Genomic DNA, 14,627 nt, shown 5'->3' with positions numbered 1-14,627 from the left:
GTAGGAGCAGTCACACACAGCCTGGGTTCACATTGGTGAACCCAGGCTGTGTGTGACTGCTCCTACACTTACTTATTTGTTTGGAGGATTCCATTGCATTCGCCATTCTGCCTTGATTGGTTAAACCAAACTAAGAAAAATCTTTATTTATTTTTTCTGATTGCTGGAAACATACCGGACTGTCTCTGAGACACTTGATTCCTATGGTATTTATTATACTGATTTTCCATAGTAACTACTGCAATATCTTGCCCCTGATGAAGTCATTGTTTTGACGAAACGCGTTGGGCCTTGTATCCGCGAGTTCTCTGAAACCAGCAATTTCCACTGAAGTTCATCATTTGTTGTACTGTACATGTTTGTAATACCCCCAAGAAGGGTGTTTTATTGTACATAATGTATATGTGTACTTTTTTTTTTTTTTATATTAAATATACTACCTTATAAGTGACGTATATTGTCTTTGAGCGCACTCTGATCCCCCCTTTTTCTTTATGTCTATTTGATTGGGTCTTGTCTAGCAGAAGACCCTTCAGAGTTGCTGCTCTCTTTCTATAAGCGCAGGAAAGGGCCTTTCCTTTGTATATATATATATATATATTTATATATTAGGGCGGTGTGAAAAAACTGAAATTGAGAAATTCAAAATTGGCTAGTGTGGGAAAGTAGTGACTTGACCTGAATAAGAAACATGCAAAATCTGTTTGATCTGAGTCAACATCTGTTCTGGCAAGAGGCCTTAAGTTTCACTTTTTTGGTGAAAATGACGAAAACCGTAAAGCTGCTCCGATCACGTTAAAATTATGTCATGATGTCTTAGAGTGGTTTATTAATATACTTTAGCTTAGTAAAAGAGAGTACGAGCTTGTCCTAGTGCAAAGTGACTGACTTTGGCGGGAGAAAAATCCCTGATAAATTACCAATTTTCATGGTTTCAATTGTGAATATGGTGTTTTCTCCGGAACGTGTTTTTAATGTTTTTTTTTTTTTTTTTTTTTATGCTCCAGTAAATTCAGTAACAGTGCATTACACTCTGTTTTTAGGTGCATGATTTAAAACACTTCTGTTTATTGTCTTTACTTGTGGCAGTTTATTTTAAACATGAATTGGTCTGAAAAACAGTTTTTCATCACCTATGCTGGGAACATGAAAGGGCTGCATTACGGCATATAGTTATGCCAAAGATAAGTCAATATATTAACAGTTAAATACATTGAAGTGTATTATGATGTAATAAACAAATACTTCTAATGTTTAGTGAAATTTAAAATGATACATTAAACAGTTTACACTGTTACTTGTAATACTTATTGTAACAGTTACTGTTTTTCAATAACAGACTGCAACAGTTATTTCTTATTAGCAAGATCTGACAACCAGACACTCTTATTGATAAGACACAATATACCGCACTCACAGTGCTCCAAACAATGCTAAATAGTATGTTTTTTTTATTTACAGATATATATATATATATATATATATATATATATATATATATATATATATGGAAAGGAAAGATATAGATTGCGCTCAGTGATGTCCACCACCTTAGGATTGCAATTATCCGGTAGACAACAACACATAAAATTTAATAAAATTAATTATTTATTTTTCAGACACAGGTTTTGTATTGCAGGTCTTCAAAAACAGATACCCGACGCGTTTCGGGGCAGTTTGTTATTTAAAATTGCAACATTTAAAAAGTAGATGCCGTGACCATATTAGAATTGATACATACCAAATTCTTTAAAACACATGTTTAAGGAATGTATCCTGTTTTGAGGATTGACTGTATGCCAGAATGACTTTAATCTGAAAAAAACGTATAATTCGATTTAGAGGATAAGCATGACTAAAGAATAAGAAGGAATACTTATGGGTATGCCACTTATGTAAATACATACCCAGCCGGAAAGGATTTTCCAGTGAACGATAATGGAAATAAAATTTTCAATCGGTGGCAAACAGTGACCTATATAATAAATAAAAAAATCCAGTTATTATATAGGTCACTGTTTGCCACCGATTGAAAATTTTATTTCCATTATCGTTCACTGGAAAATCCTTTCTAGCTGGGTATGTATTTACATAAGTGGCATACCCATAAGTATTCCTTCTTATTCTTTAGTCATGCTCATCCTCTAAATCGAATTATACGTTTTTTTCAGATTAAAGTAATTTCTGTCATACAGTCAATCCTCAAAACAGGATACATTCCTTAAACATGTGTTTTAAAGAATTTGGTATGTATCAATTCTAATATGGTCATGGCATCTACTTTTTAAATGTTGCAATTTTAAATAACAAGTTGCTACATGTCTGTATATACTTCTTTTAATTATTTAGAAACTGTCCCCTGATGAAGTCGTATAAGACGAAACGCGTCGGATTTCTGTTTTTTTGAAGACCTGCAATACAAAACCTGTGTCTGAAAAATAAATCATTTATTTTATTAAATTTTATGTGTTGTTGTCTACCGGATAATTGCAATCCTATCAGCCTATCAGGCACGCAACGTCAAGCCGTGCAGATCATCGCACATTGCACAGCCATCATGTGGAAACACAGTTTTATGCTGCAATTTTCACTAAACAGCAGCCCTAAATGATGCATTGTACATCTCTTAATATATGTCTGTTATTGTGTTTTTAGATTGTACATCATTCTTTCTGCACGGGAGGCAGGACCTCTCGGTATCCCGGCTGAGCAGACTCCAGTGACGTCATCATTGGACGTCCCGGGGACGCTGAGCGGAGAGGACCGACGGGTGTCTGAAGGGATTTATTCTTATTATGTTGTTGGTTTGCTTTGCACTTTGATAAAGGGGCAGCACTGCTCCGAAACGTTAGTGAGAAGAAGTGTCTCCTGTGGTTTTTCATGCGAGTGCCGCCGTCCCCCACAACCCCTACATGAGTGACAGAACACTCTGTCAGTCACCGGAGGGCACCGCAAATATCGTCAGGATAAAGTACAATCATTTACAAGCTCACCTTATACCTCCACCGTGTGTAAGAGGTCCGCCTCCCGCTGGCAGCCCATCCGGGTACAGCACACCCACACTGCTGAACCCACAGGAACCTTGCGCACTGCTGACACAGCTGGTAACCCCTGGCCCTGAGGACACAGACAGCACTCCTTCACAGCCGACACAGCTGGCACTCCTGCAATGCAAGCACCTCCCGCACTACCAGGACCTCCTGCACTGCCCAGAAGCATATCTGCAGTAGTGACGTCTGCACGTCTACTGATGGAATCATGCACAGAGAGTACCACACAAGATCACCCACTTTACTTTTTAAAGAAAAAAATAACACTTTTATCACCATCCGACACCCAGGTGAATAAAATGATGAGAAAATGACCTAGTTTAGACGAATATTAAAAGGCGTGAAACTTATCACCAAACATTTGAATACGAAGACCATTGAAAATGACTGTTCAATAAACTGTCAACTTTTAAAAGATGGGGAAGAACTGAATACCAAGCTAATATCACGACACATAAATGTTGTGGGAAAAAAGGGTGAATAGGCGTGAAAAAAAGAACAGACCAACATTTGAATACCCCCCTGAGTATCACAGCCTTACAGACTGCTGCAGGATCTTTCACACTCTGAGATGTTTGTTTTTGTTCATGAGTTTGAAAAAAACTCAGGAACCCGAGGTGTGCTACCTACCACCAGTGCTGTGCCTAAACACGTGCAAAGGGGGCCGTGCGATCGAATGGGCTTATCTCCCAAAGGAGAAGGGCCCCGTTTTTCCCCTAACCCCTCTCAACCATAAGGCCGAAGAGGGGAAAATAGGGAACGGTGGGTCCTCTTCGCCGAAGCTTAGAGAGACCCTCATTCCTCAACCCCCAGAAGGGTTAGGACGGTGGGTCCTCCGCACCCGAAGGTTTGGAGAGACCCTCAGTGGACTTCCCTCCGCCTTGCGGCTCAGGGTCATCCTCGGGGGACCGAAGCTCTCCCCGAAAGGCGAGAGCTTCGGCATATTGGTGAAATGGAAGGCCCGAAAGGGTCGACCACACTACCCAAAAAAATGTGACAAACTACAAAAAAAACAGAAAACGTGAAAAGTGACGAACGTGAGAAGGAAAACAAATAAATAATAAAGAAGACCCCAGCCAGAAGGCCGGGGTGGGGGGGTGAAAAATTGTCCTACCCCCATCCAAAAAGACGAGGTAAGGACGTGAAGCGCTAACCTAGAGGGAAGTGCGCAGTGCTAGTGCATGGTGATTTTGGGATCACCCGTGCATGTTCGGCACCCCCGAGTTTCCCCGGGGGCACAGTGCAGCCTCGGACTCCAAGCAGCCGACCGATCAGCGTCCGACCAAGTGTTTCTCTGCTCCCATCATAGGGCACTTTCCAGCCCCTGGCATGGGAATGGGTACTCCACTGGGCTTTTCGACTGACTTCCTTAGGGGCTGCGCCCCCCTCGGAAGAGCAATCTACTCAGTCTCAGTGTTTCTCCGATCCCAATGTTAAGGTACTAAGCTGGGCCTTTTGAGGTCTCCCCATCAGAGGCTACGAACCTCTGGAACAGGAGCCATCTACTCAGTCCCAGCCTTTCTCCGCTCCTTGGGAATGGATACTAGACTGAGCCTTTCGCTGTCTCATCCTTCGGGGGCTACGAACCCAGTCATGAGAGCCAAACTACTAGGCCCAGTGTTTGTCCCCCCCTCTCACCAGTGGGTTTATGGAAACAACACCTCCTACCACTGGCAGAGGTGAAGGTACTCAGCCAGACTTTTCACCACTCCCAGGCAAAAAAGAGGGGTCGCACACCCTCCGCCCATCAGAGCAGCTACTCAGTCCAGCCTTTCTCTATTCTCTGCCAGAGGCCAGTCCATACCCACTGATAAGAACAGATACTACACTTGATCTTAGCCAAAAGGCCGAGACACCATGTTTTGTTCATATGTTTGTAAATCCAGTCATAAGGGCACAGAGACATGTGTGAGTTCACTGCTGTGCTGTTTTATTCCATCCAACTCCAGACACACTGCTTCAGGAACACCCACTTCCCAGCATTCCCCTGGTCCTAGGGACCATCACCAAAGATTCAGGCTTACACATATTAGTAAGGGAGTGTCTACAAATATTAAGCATTCTAATACACTAACATCACACCAAGGACTTGTTTTCATGATTTCAGTAATGAGCTGCCCAATGTTTGTTTTCTTTAAAGAGATGTTAATTCAGATTGACAAACAGTACATCTATTGTGCTTTAGTTACCTGCAGATCCTCTGTAAAAATAATTCCACAAACATACCCTGTGTGCAATATAACTTTGCAGGAGGCCGTTTACGGATGTCTTCAGACGTTGTTGATAAGTAATCGTAAAGCAAACTTTGTTAAAAACCAATGTTGCTTTATCTGAAATTTATGAGTGTGTGCTGTACTGTGTGAGTCACAGTACGTTTGGTGTCATTCTACAGCTAAAGTATAATTTTCCAGGTTATTATTTACTTAACTTACTAATGTCACTACCCACCTTGACATCAATAACATCTAAGCACTTACAAGACTGTTTGGTTGATTAACTCCTGGGACAATGAGCAATCATGCATTGCTTCTTCTATTTGCACAAATGGTATGTCTAGTGCATTCATATGTGCACAGCCACATCCATGAAACTATTCATATGACATATTCAAGTTCATTTACTACAACTTTTTAATGGCGACTGGCAATATATAGAGTGAAAAAAAGCAGATTACTAGGTTTATTTTAAACAGTTTTATTTTTTTATTATATACACCTTTGTATAACCTCATTTATGCCCTATGTTAATTATGATAGTAAAGGGGGGGAATTTAATTAGTGGAAATAAACATCCCAATGTTTCTCCTATATTTTTGGGGGGCTATCATATTATGCAGATGACGGGGCAGACCTGTTAGATCACAGAAATAAGAACATTGTGCATTTGTGTTACTTGATGTTTCAGTTTTGAGAGTAGTTGGCACAATGCACATGTGACAGTTCAAGCATACAAATAGTTGCTGGAATAAACAGGCTCACAAACATGAGATAGAAACAAAAGGAAATACATTTCAAACAGAAGTATCCCATACTCGAGTACTGAAGGATCATGGCAGTAAACATATTTTTATTGTGGAGGAAAGAACAGCAGAATACGAAAACAAGAAGAGATGGGATTGTGAACATTCTAAAGCTGGCCATACACTAATGCGATTTGGACACTTTTCATCCGATTCTGAAGGAAGGGGCCAAGAAATCAGATGGAAAGTGGCAAATCGGATGTGTTTTTTCTCTGATTCCAATCAGATGTGCTGCCCCGTGTTTATAGGATCGGAGGTGCTGCACGTAAGATCTGTCGTATTGGACAGCCTCCGAGAGTGGTGAATGGGATTGCATACGATATATCATATGCAAAAGGGTGGCATATGATATATATCATCTGCGATCCAGCTGTTGGTGAGCTCAGAGGCGTTTAAGTTGAGTTGTTGTCTCTCTCGCCAGGCAACCTCTCCCTCTGCGACTCCTCCCCTCAGAGAAATTGCAATTCTCCTCAGGCAACCGACTCTCCGCTTTCTCTGTACCCTGCTAGGTTGAAGGAGCAAGCCCCCCCCCCTTCCCCTTGGCAGCTGTCTCAGGACCCTGTCACTCCCAGAAAAGTCGGTGTAGCAAGCCCACCCTTTTCTTCTGCTCAGCCAGTCCCCACTTCCCATCATCCATGCCCTGTCTACCCAGCTCTCTCCTGGGTGCCCTGCCTTCTCCTTACAATCTAACATGTGACAGGGTCCCATTATTCTGCTCTGAAACTCCTTAGGACAGATAGAAAACTTCACCATGGTAACTAAGTTCATGTGGAGGGTGGAACAAACAAGTATGTGCTATTGTGGTGATTGTAGTCCAGTTATGTAATTCAACATATAGGTGGGATGTAGTGTTGTAGTGCGGAGTATAGGGTGGATGTAGTGTAGTAATGGAGAGCGCAGTATAGGGTGGATGTAGTATAGTGAAGTGCTGCATATAGGGGATATGTAGTGTGGAGTATAGGGTGTATGCAGTGTAGTGATGCAGTGTGGAGTATAGGTTGGATGTAGAGTAGTATTATACTGTAGTGCTGCGTATAGGGTGGATGTAGTATATTGATGTAGTGCTGCGTATAGGGGATATGTAATGATGAAGTGCAGAGTATAGGGTGGATGCAGTGTAGTCATGTAGTGCTGCATATAGGGGATATGTAGTGATGTAGTGCGAAGTATAGGGTGGATTAAGTATAGTGATGTAGTGTGGAGTATAGGGTGGATGCAGTATAGTGATGTAGTGTGGCATATAGGGGATATGTAGTGATGTAGTGCGAGTATAGGGTGGATGCAGTGTAGTCATGTAGTGCTGCATATAGGGGATATGTAGTGATTTAGTGCAGAGTATATGGTGGATGCAGTATAGTGATGTAGTGCGGAGTATAGGGTGGATGCAGTATACTGATGTAGTGCTGCATATAGGGGTTATGTAGTGATGTAGTGTGGAGTATAGGGTGGATGCAGTATAGTGATGTAGTGTGGAATATAGGGGATATGTAGTGATGTAGTGCGAGTATAGGGTGGATGCAGTGTAGTCATGTAGTGCTGCATATAAGGGATATGTAGTGATGTAGTGCGAAGTATAGGGTTATTTAAGTATAGTGATGTAGTGCAGAGTTTAGGGTGGATATAGTATAGTGATGTAGTTCTGCCTATAGGGGGATATGTAGTGATGTAGTGCATATAGTATATAGGGGATATATAGTGCAGAGTATAGGGTGGATGTAGTATAGTGATGTAGTGTAGAGTATAGGGGATATATAGTGATGTAGTGTGGAGTATAGGGTGGATGCAGTATAGTGATGTAGAGCGGAATATAGGGGATATGTAGTGATGTAGTGCGAGTAAAGGGTGGATGCAGTGTAGTCATGTAGTGCTGCATATAGTGGATATGTAGTGATGTAGGGCGAAGTATAGAGTGGATTAAGTATAGTGATGTAGTGCGGAGTATAGGGTGGATGCAGTATAGTGATGTAGTGCGGCATATAGGGGATATGTAGTGATATAGTGCAGAATATAAGGTGGATGCAGTATAGTGATGTAGTGCAGAGTATAGGGGATATGTAGTGGGGAGTATAGGGTGGATGCAGTATAGTGATGTAGTGCTGCATATAGGGGATATGTAGTGATGTAGCGTGGAGTATAGGGTGGATGCAGTATAGTGATGTTGTGCAGAGTATGTGGGATATGTAGTGATGTAGTGCAGAGTATATAGTGGATGCAGTATAGTGATGTAGTGCGGGGTATGTAGTGCTGAGTTTAGGGTGAAAGTAGTGTAGATATGTGCTGCTGCATATAGTGTTGTGTATAGAGGGGTGTAGTGTAGTGATGTACTGTGGCATATAAAAGGGAATGTACTGTAGTGTATTGATTTAGTGCAGCGTGTAGTGAGGTTGTGCAGAATATAAAAGGAGATACAGTACAGTGATGTGTAGTTGTTGAAAAGAGCATGTCAGGGAGACTGGGGGCATTTTGGACACCCCCTTGTAATTAGACCACACCCCCTTTTGACATGCACCTTCTGCATGCACAATTTCTTCAATTCCAAATTGTGTGTGTGTGTGTGTGTGTGTGTGCGTGCCTGGGGGGGGGGCATTTTCAAGTATTCACACGGGAGACAAATTGTCTAGAAACACCCCTGCCCATGTCTAGTTTGTACACTGATCTCAATCTTTTGGTGCTTTACCGCTTCCTATGAGTTTACTACCTATCTGGATAAAAATGATTTGCACAGTCTGATGAGAAATGGATTGGATTAGAGCAGCTAAATCTTGATTCACGATCCAACTAATTACAGGGTTGCCAGTTATTTTGAGGCAGGGGGGCAGTGGCAGCTGACGGGGTAGGAAAGGGGTTGGTTGAGTGCGGTACTAGAAAGTTATGATGTGTTTGGGGCATGGCTAGCGTGATTGCGTCCTTGTAGTCACGCCCCTACCGTGCAATGCCAGTATCTCAGGCATTGCACATCAGGGGGTGGGGCTACAATGACACGTTATGCGTCATTTGGTCCCACGGACCTCCTAGCCGACGGGTGGGTCATGGAGGACGGGCACAATTCCAGGAGACTTGCCTACCTTCTGGGGGGCCGGGAGGGGGATCCGATTTCCGGGAGGGTAGGCAACCATGACTAATTATCTTGTACTTTCTCCAAGTGTATCATTTACTTTAAAGCCCTGTGTAATATGGTATTTCAGAGCAACACAGACCACCCTAAGCTTTTAAAGTGTTAACGTAGAATGTGATATCGCACCAGCCAACCACCTCCTGTCAAGTTATGGAATGGGTTTGAAATAATGACAGTTAGGTTGTTGCATTATCCCCTTCCACTTCATTACTTGACCAGGCTTTATGTGCACTGCTGAGGGCTGTGGCTTCTGGTATCTGCTGTGGGTGTGTGCTGATGGCTCATTTATATCGTCTGAGGGTGCATACATTGTACTATATTTACTGCTCTGCACTTATGACTTTCACAGTCTGAGGATCTGGGGGGACTTAGGGGCCTGTCTTGGGCCCTGTGCCCTTATTCATAGATGTTCATTGTTTTTGGTTTTTCTTCTAAATATATATATATTTTTTTTACAGTTTCTTATATAGCGCAGCAGATTCTTTTACGCTTTACAATTGTAGACAGTGATAAAACAAACTGGGTAACAACAGACAGACATGGAGGTAGGAGGGCCCTGCTGTAAGCTCACAATCTATAGGGACATAGAAAGGAAACACAAGGACAGGCACCAGTAATAGCGGATTCAGTACTGAATCCCGGCGGTCGGGATCCCGGCGTTCAGAATCCCGATGCCGGAATCCCGACAGCCGAAATGCCGACAAGGGGGGGACGTGGATCGCCCCCCCTTGCGGGCTCGCTGCGCTCGCCACGCAGCGGGCCCGGTGCCTCGCTACGCTCGGCACACTAATTTATTCTCCCTACAGGGGTGTCGTGGACACCCACGGAGGTAGAATATGTCGGTATTTCGGCGGTCGGGATTCTGAACGCCGGGATCCCGACCGCCGGTATATTAACTGCATCCCGTAATAGCATAGCAGTCCCACCAAGTTGCAAGTCCAGAAAGGAAGCTATATAATACATAAGTGCCTCAGAGGGTTATGCATGTGGAACTTAAATATGATAGGCTTGCCTGAAGAGAAGAGCTTTCAGGGGACGCTTGAAAGTTTGGTCTCTAGTGCAGAATCTTATTGTAGGTGGAAGGATGAAAGTTCTGTAATAGTTAATGGGAGCTAGTGAGAACACAGACGCAGATCTTGTCAATATTGTACTTGCTTACTCCACTCGCCAAATGCTGAAAAGGCTGTTGGTGGTGTGTCAATGGATTGATAAGCCTAGGGATGGACATCCGAGATTGAGGAGCTATTGAAAGGTTCGCTTTTCATGTCTGATAAAGGATAATTACATTAATAAAAGAATAGGTTAAATAGCACACACCAAAGTGTAGTGTGATAGGGTAATTGATGTTCAGCTAATTAATATAGTGTCTGTCGAAAGTAGGAAGACAGAACATGCAGATGGGGAATGAAAAACATTGGTATAATACAAATTAACTGGATTATATACCAGAGTGGTCCCTAAAACAGAGGTTCCCAGACACAATCCTCATGCACCCTAATGGTACAGGTTTTAAGGATAGCAATGGTTGAGCACAGATTGTTAAATCAAATTGACTGAGGTACTTGTTAAGTCTCCTGTGATGTGCCCAAGCTTGGTTATTCTTATAACCAGGACTGTTAAACTCGGTGCACACCTAAAGATTTGTCTGTCCAATTTGGGAACAAAAATCTGGTAATGAATGGGAGCATATAAGAATTTGATAATTTTCTCCCCATCACTGGAAAACAGTCTATGGTCATTGAGATGAAGTGGTTATATCTATTTAAGATGGTAATGGAACAAATCAATTCTGCTGCACCCCCCTTCCCCCATATTTCCCTAACCTTCCTTTACCTACCTATAGTTATTAGACATAAATTAAGAGAAAGGAACGGACAAAAATGCATTAGTTTTTTAGTTGTTCCCTAATTAATGGTACAATATATTGTAAACAATATTAATTGCCAGAAGAAACATGACCGTTTTCTACTTTTAGGTTTGAATATGTTCCAAACAAAAAATGTATAAAATATCTGTCATTTCTTGGAATTTTCAATTATAATTTGTCATAGTTGTTACCGTATGTTTTGATACTGCAATAATGTATTGGTCTGTTTCTTTCTCTGTGAAAACCCAATAAATATCATTGAAAAAAATCAAACATTTAAGTTAACAAATTTATAGAGACAATTGTTTTTGTAAATTTTCAAGGTTAATATTGTTCTCCCGTGGCACCGCCAATATAGTTATTTATCGCAGGCCGTGGGAATTGTCTAGTGTGTACCGGTATAAGATATTAGAAATATCCATTACCTGGAGCCAAATCAATACAAATGTATTTATAGTACTGGGGAGTAAAAGCCCCTATCCACTAGGGCGAGGTATCGCATGCGGTACACCGACATCTCAACCGGTGGCTCCCGAGGGACAGGAACGTATACGATATACATTGTATGCAGTCCTTTTGCATACAAAGGGGCAGATGTATTAACCAGCGTTAAGTGCAAAAATGCACTTAACGCTGGTTAACTGGGGGGGATTACGTCTGTCACTAATGTATTACTAGCGCACCTAACGTGCGCTAGTGACAGTCCGCCGAGTTACGCTCGGCGGGGCTGTCCCTGCAATCCCCCCCAGGGATTAACGGCCGGGGCGATGTATTAACAGCCTTCAAGGCGTTAATTCACCCCGGCCGCTTCGCCAGCTCAGGGCTAGCGTTGTCCTATCCCCCACTATAGGGACAACGCTAGCCCTGCGTCTGGCTTGGGCTGCGCTGGAGATCTCGCGGTTTTTGCGAGATCTTGCGCATGCCCAGTAAGCCGGGCAGGGGGGGCGACGGGGAGTGCGCATGTGCGGGGCGGCGAGGGAGCCGATAAGGAGAGCCGTTAACGCTGGGCATAACGGCTCTCCTTATCGGCTTGGGGGATGTTAATACATCTCCCCATAACGAGTGCCCGCTTCTCCTCGTTATGCAGGAGAAGCGGGACTCGTTATTTCACAAACGTAAAACGCTTAATGATACATCTGCCCCAATGTATTATACGTGATCTTAGCAGAGGCTACAGGCTGCAACAAATATTCATGGCAGCCCGTAGGATCTGCGACAGGACCGCGCCTCACAGCGCAATAGCAGGTAAATGACATGCAATGTGTCACTTTTTATGCGATCCATCGCAGCAATGCATCGGAATCGCATAAATACCGCACTAGTAGATGGGGGGGGGGGGCCTTAAGGTGTTATGGGCCAGGAGCTGAATAGGTTTTCATAGGTGACGAAGTTTGAGTAATATCCCCCACCCCCCTTGTTGTGAATGAAAGTCCAGAAGACAGTGGGAGCATTTTGGAAAGCTGTATTTCATCTATCGGGGGTGGGGTACAGGTGTTACAGAATGGATTGTCCCGACAGCAGATTGGGGCCACTTGCATACACCCCTCCTGTCCTCGGGCCACAATACAGCCTTTGTAGTGGGTATGGGTAAAACCCGGACCAGGACAAAACCCCCGGACTGCCGGACCAGATATCAAACTCTAAATTTTGGAGCTTGTAGCGTCCGGTCCGGGGGGTGTCCTGTCCGGGAGGCTGCCTGTGACACCTGTCACCACTCACCAGGTAGAGGAGGGGGGTAGAATAAAGCCTCCCTGTATGGTCCGGGCATGTATCAAAAACCGGACGGTCCGGACCACACCGGGAGGCTGTTAATCTCCCCTCCCCCATGACCCTGGTGATAGCTATCATAGGGACCCCCTGGACAAGACACCCCCGAACAGGACACCCCCCGGACCGGACCCTTCAAGCTCCGGACTGCAGATTTTGATGTCCTGTCCGGCGGTCTGGAGTTTGGTCCGGGTCCGGTTTTTACATAGTCCCCTTTGTAGTGACTATTGCAGACCGTTATGCATTAACACATCCATGGCTTACATGTGGAGTACATGGGTATTTAATATATAATAAAATTAACGATGTTTCTCGTTAACTGCTTGCTTACTCCTTTCCCTGTACCGCTACAGCTTGCTTTGTCTGTCCATGCGGGTGCCCACACAGGAAATACTCATCGCTGTACCACTCCGGATGGGTACTGATGCCTCTTTCCCAAGAACAGAGGAGTCACCCTGGGATGTGGCCGCGCTGCAGGCAGGGGAAGGGGGATCAGCAGCAGTCGGGGGCGTTCTCAGGAGCTGGGCTTGGTTTCCACGTGTCCGCCTGATAAATGCCACGCCCGGGTTGCGGCTCTCACACTACTCTCTGGTCTCCGGCTGCTGCTCGTCCTGCTCTCCCTCTGCTCCTCCTCCGGCTGCAGCGGCTCAGGTACAGTGACAACGCACAGGTACATACACAGGCGCATCCTTGCATACACCCAGGTAGCCCAGCGCTGCTTACACTGATACTGGAACTAAGCTGCAACTGTTCTAACTTTTACCTACAGAAGCAGTGACTAGTACACACAGCGACACCACCAGTGCCCTACACACTGACACAGAGATCACCGGGACATAAGCAGTGCACTACTTGCTTGTACAGAATACAGGCTGTTACTTGTATGATGCTGCAATCCAGTCACCCCATTTCTACAGACAGTGGGCTTGTTCTCACAATGAATCTCTGGGATGTCCAATATCTGTTCTAAATACTATTTCTAGATCGCCTTTGAAATATTTTTTAGCAGGGCGTAGGTAGTTCATGTAGCATATGGCACTACATCGCTGCCCTGCATATGACACCTACTGGTACTCTATATGCATGCCCTTTATATGACACCTATATGCATCCCTGTCCTGTATATGATGCCTACTATATATGCATTTTTGCCCTTCATATGACATCTATATGCATCACTGCCCTGTATATGACACCTACACTATATATATATATATATATATATATATATATATATATATATACGCATCCCTGCCCTGTATATGACACCTACTGTATATGCATCCCTGCTCTGTACATGACACCTTTATGCATCCCTGGTCTGTATATGACACACATGCAACATGCATCCTTGCTATGTGTCTTACACCTACTGTATATGCATCCCTGCTCGGTATATGACATGTGATGACCTGGCATCTTTTGGGTAGAGCTAACGTCTGTGTCTATATTGTACATACTGTGTTACAGTACACAGCATTGGAAGACTATGGATGAGCAAGGACCACACACTTGTGGATTGGGGGCAGTACAGTATAATTTAAGATTTTCACAGTTAAATGGATTGCTACTATTCTTCTCCTGTTGTTGCTTTTCCTTAATATATATATATATATATATATATATATATATATATATATATATATATATTATTACTTATGGTCTTTAATGGTTCATTAAATCATTTCGAAAGGACTGCATAAAGGTTATGAGGACACACTTGAATGTTTCTGCAAAGCGCCAGCTTTTTTCATTTGTCCAGCACTGGGTGACTTAAACCATGGACTCTCCCATACACACCCACAGTAC

The 14,627-nt window shown here is 43.5% G+C and overlaps 1 protein-coding gene and 1 pseudogene across 3 annotated transcripts in view; one reads left to right on the top strand and one right to left on the bottom strand.

Annotated features, from left to right (window-relative positions):
• Nucleotides 1–4,702: 4,702 nt before the first annotated feature.
• Nucleotides 4,703–4,909, bottom strand: LOC146076323 (U2 spliceosomal RNA; annotated as a pseudogene).
• Nucleotides 4,910–6,745: 1,836 nt separating this feature from the next.
• The window catches only part of ANXA2 (annexin A2), a 34,972-nt gene continuing 27,090 nt past the window's right edge, over nt 6,746–14,627 (top strand). Inside the window, exon 1 of one of the 3 annotated variants that reach the window (XM_083183641.1) lies at nt 6,746–6,823. The gene's annotated coding sequence lies outside the window, so the exon portion shown is untranslated. Of the gene's footprint in view, nt 6,824–13,322; nt 13,489–14,627 lie in introns of those variants that run through there. The other 2 variants (XM_083183638.1, XM_083183639.1) reach the window with 2 other exon arrangements.

This window comes from Crinia signifera, chromosome 4 (assembly GCF_055691185.1).
Source record: "Crinia signifera chromosome 4, ASM5569118v1, whole genome shotgun sequence".
Classification (NCBI taxonomy): domain Eukaryota; kingdom Metazoa; phylum Chordata; class Amphibia; order Anura; family Myobatrachidae; genus Crinia; species Crinia signifera.
Note: the sequence above shows the minus strand (reverse complement) of the source record. Positions and strands in the feature narration are given on the sequence as shown.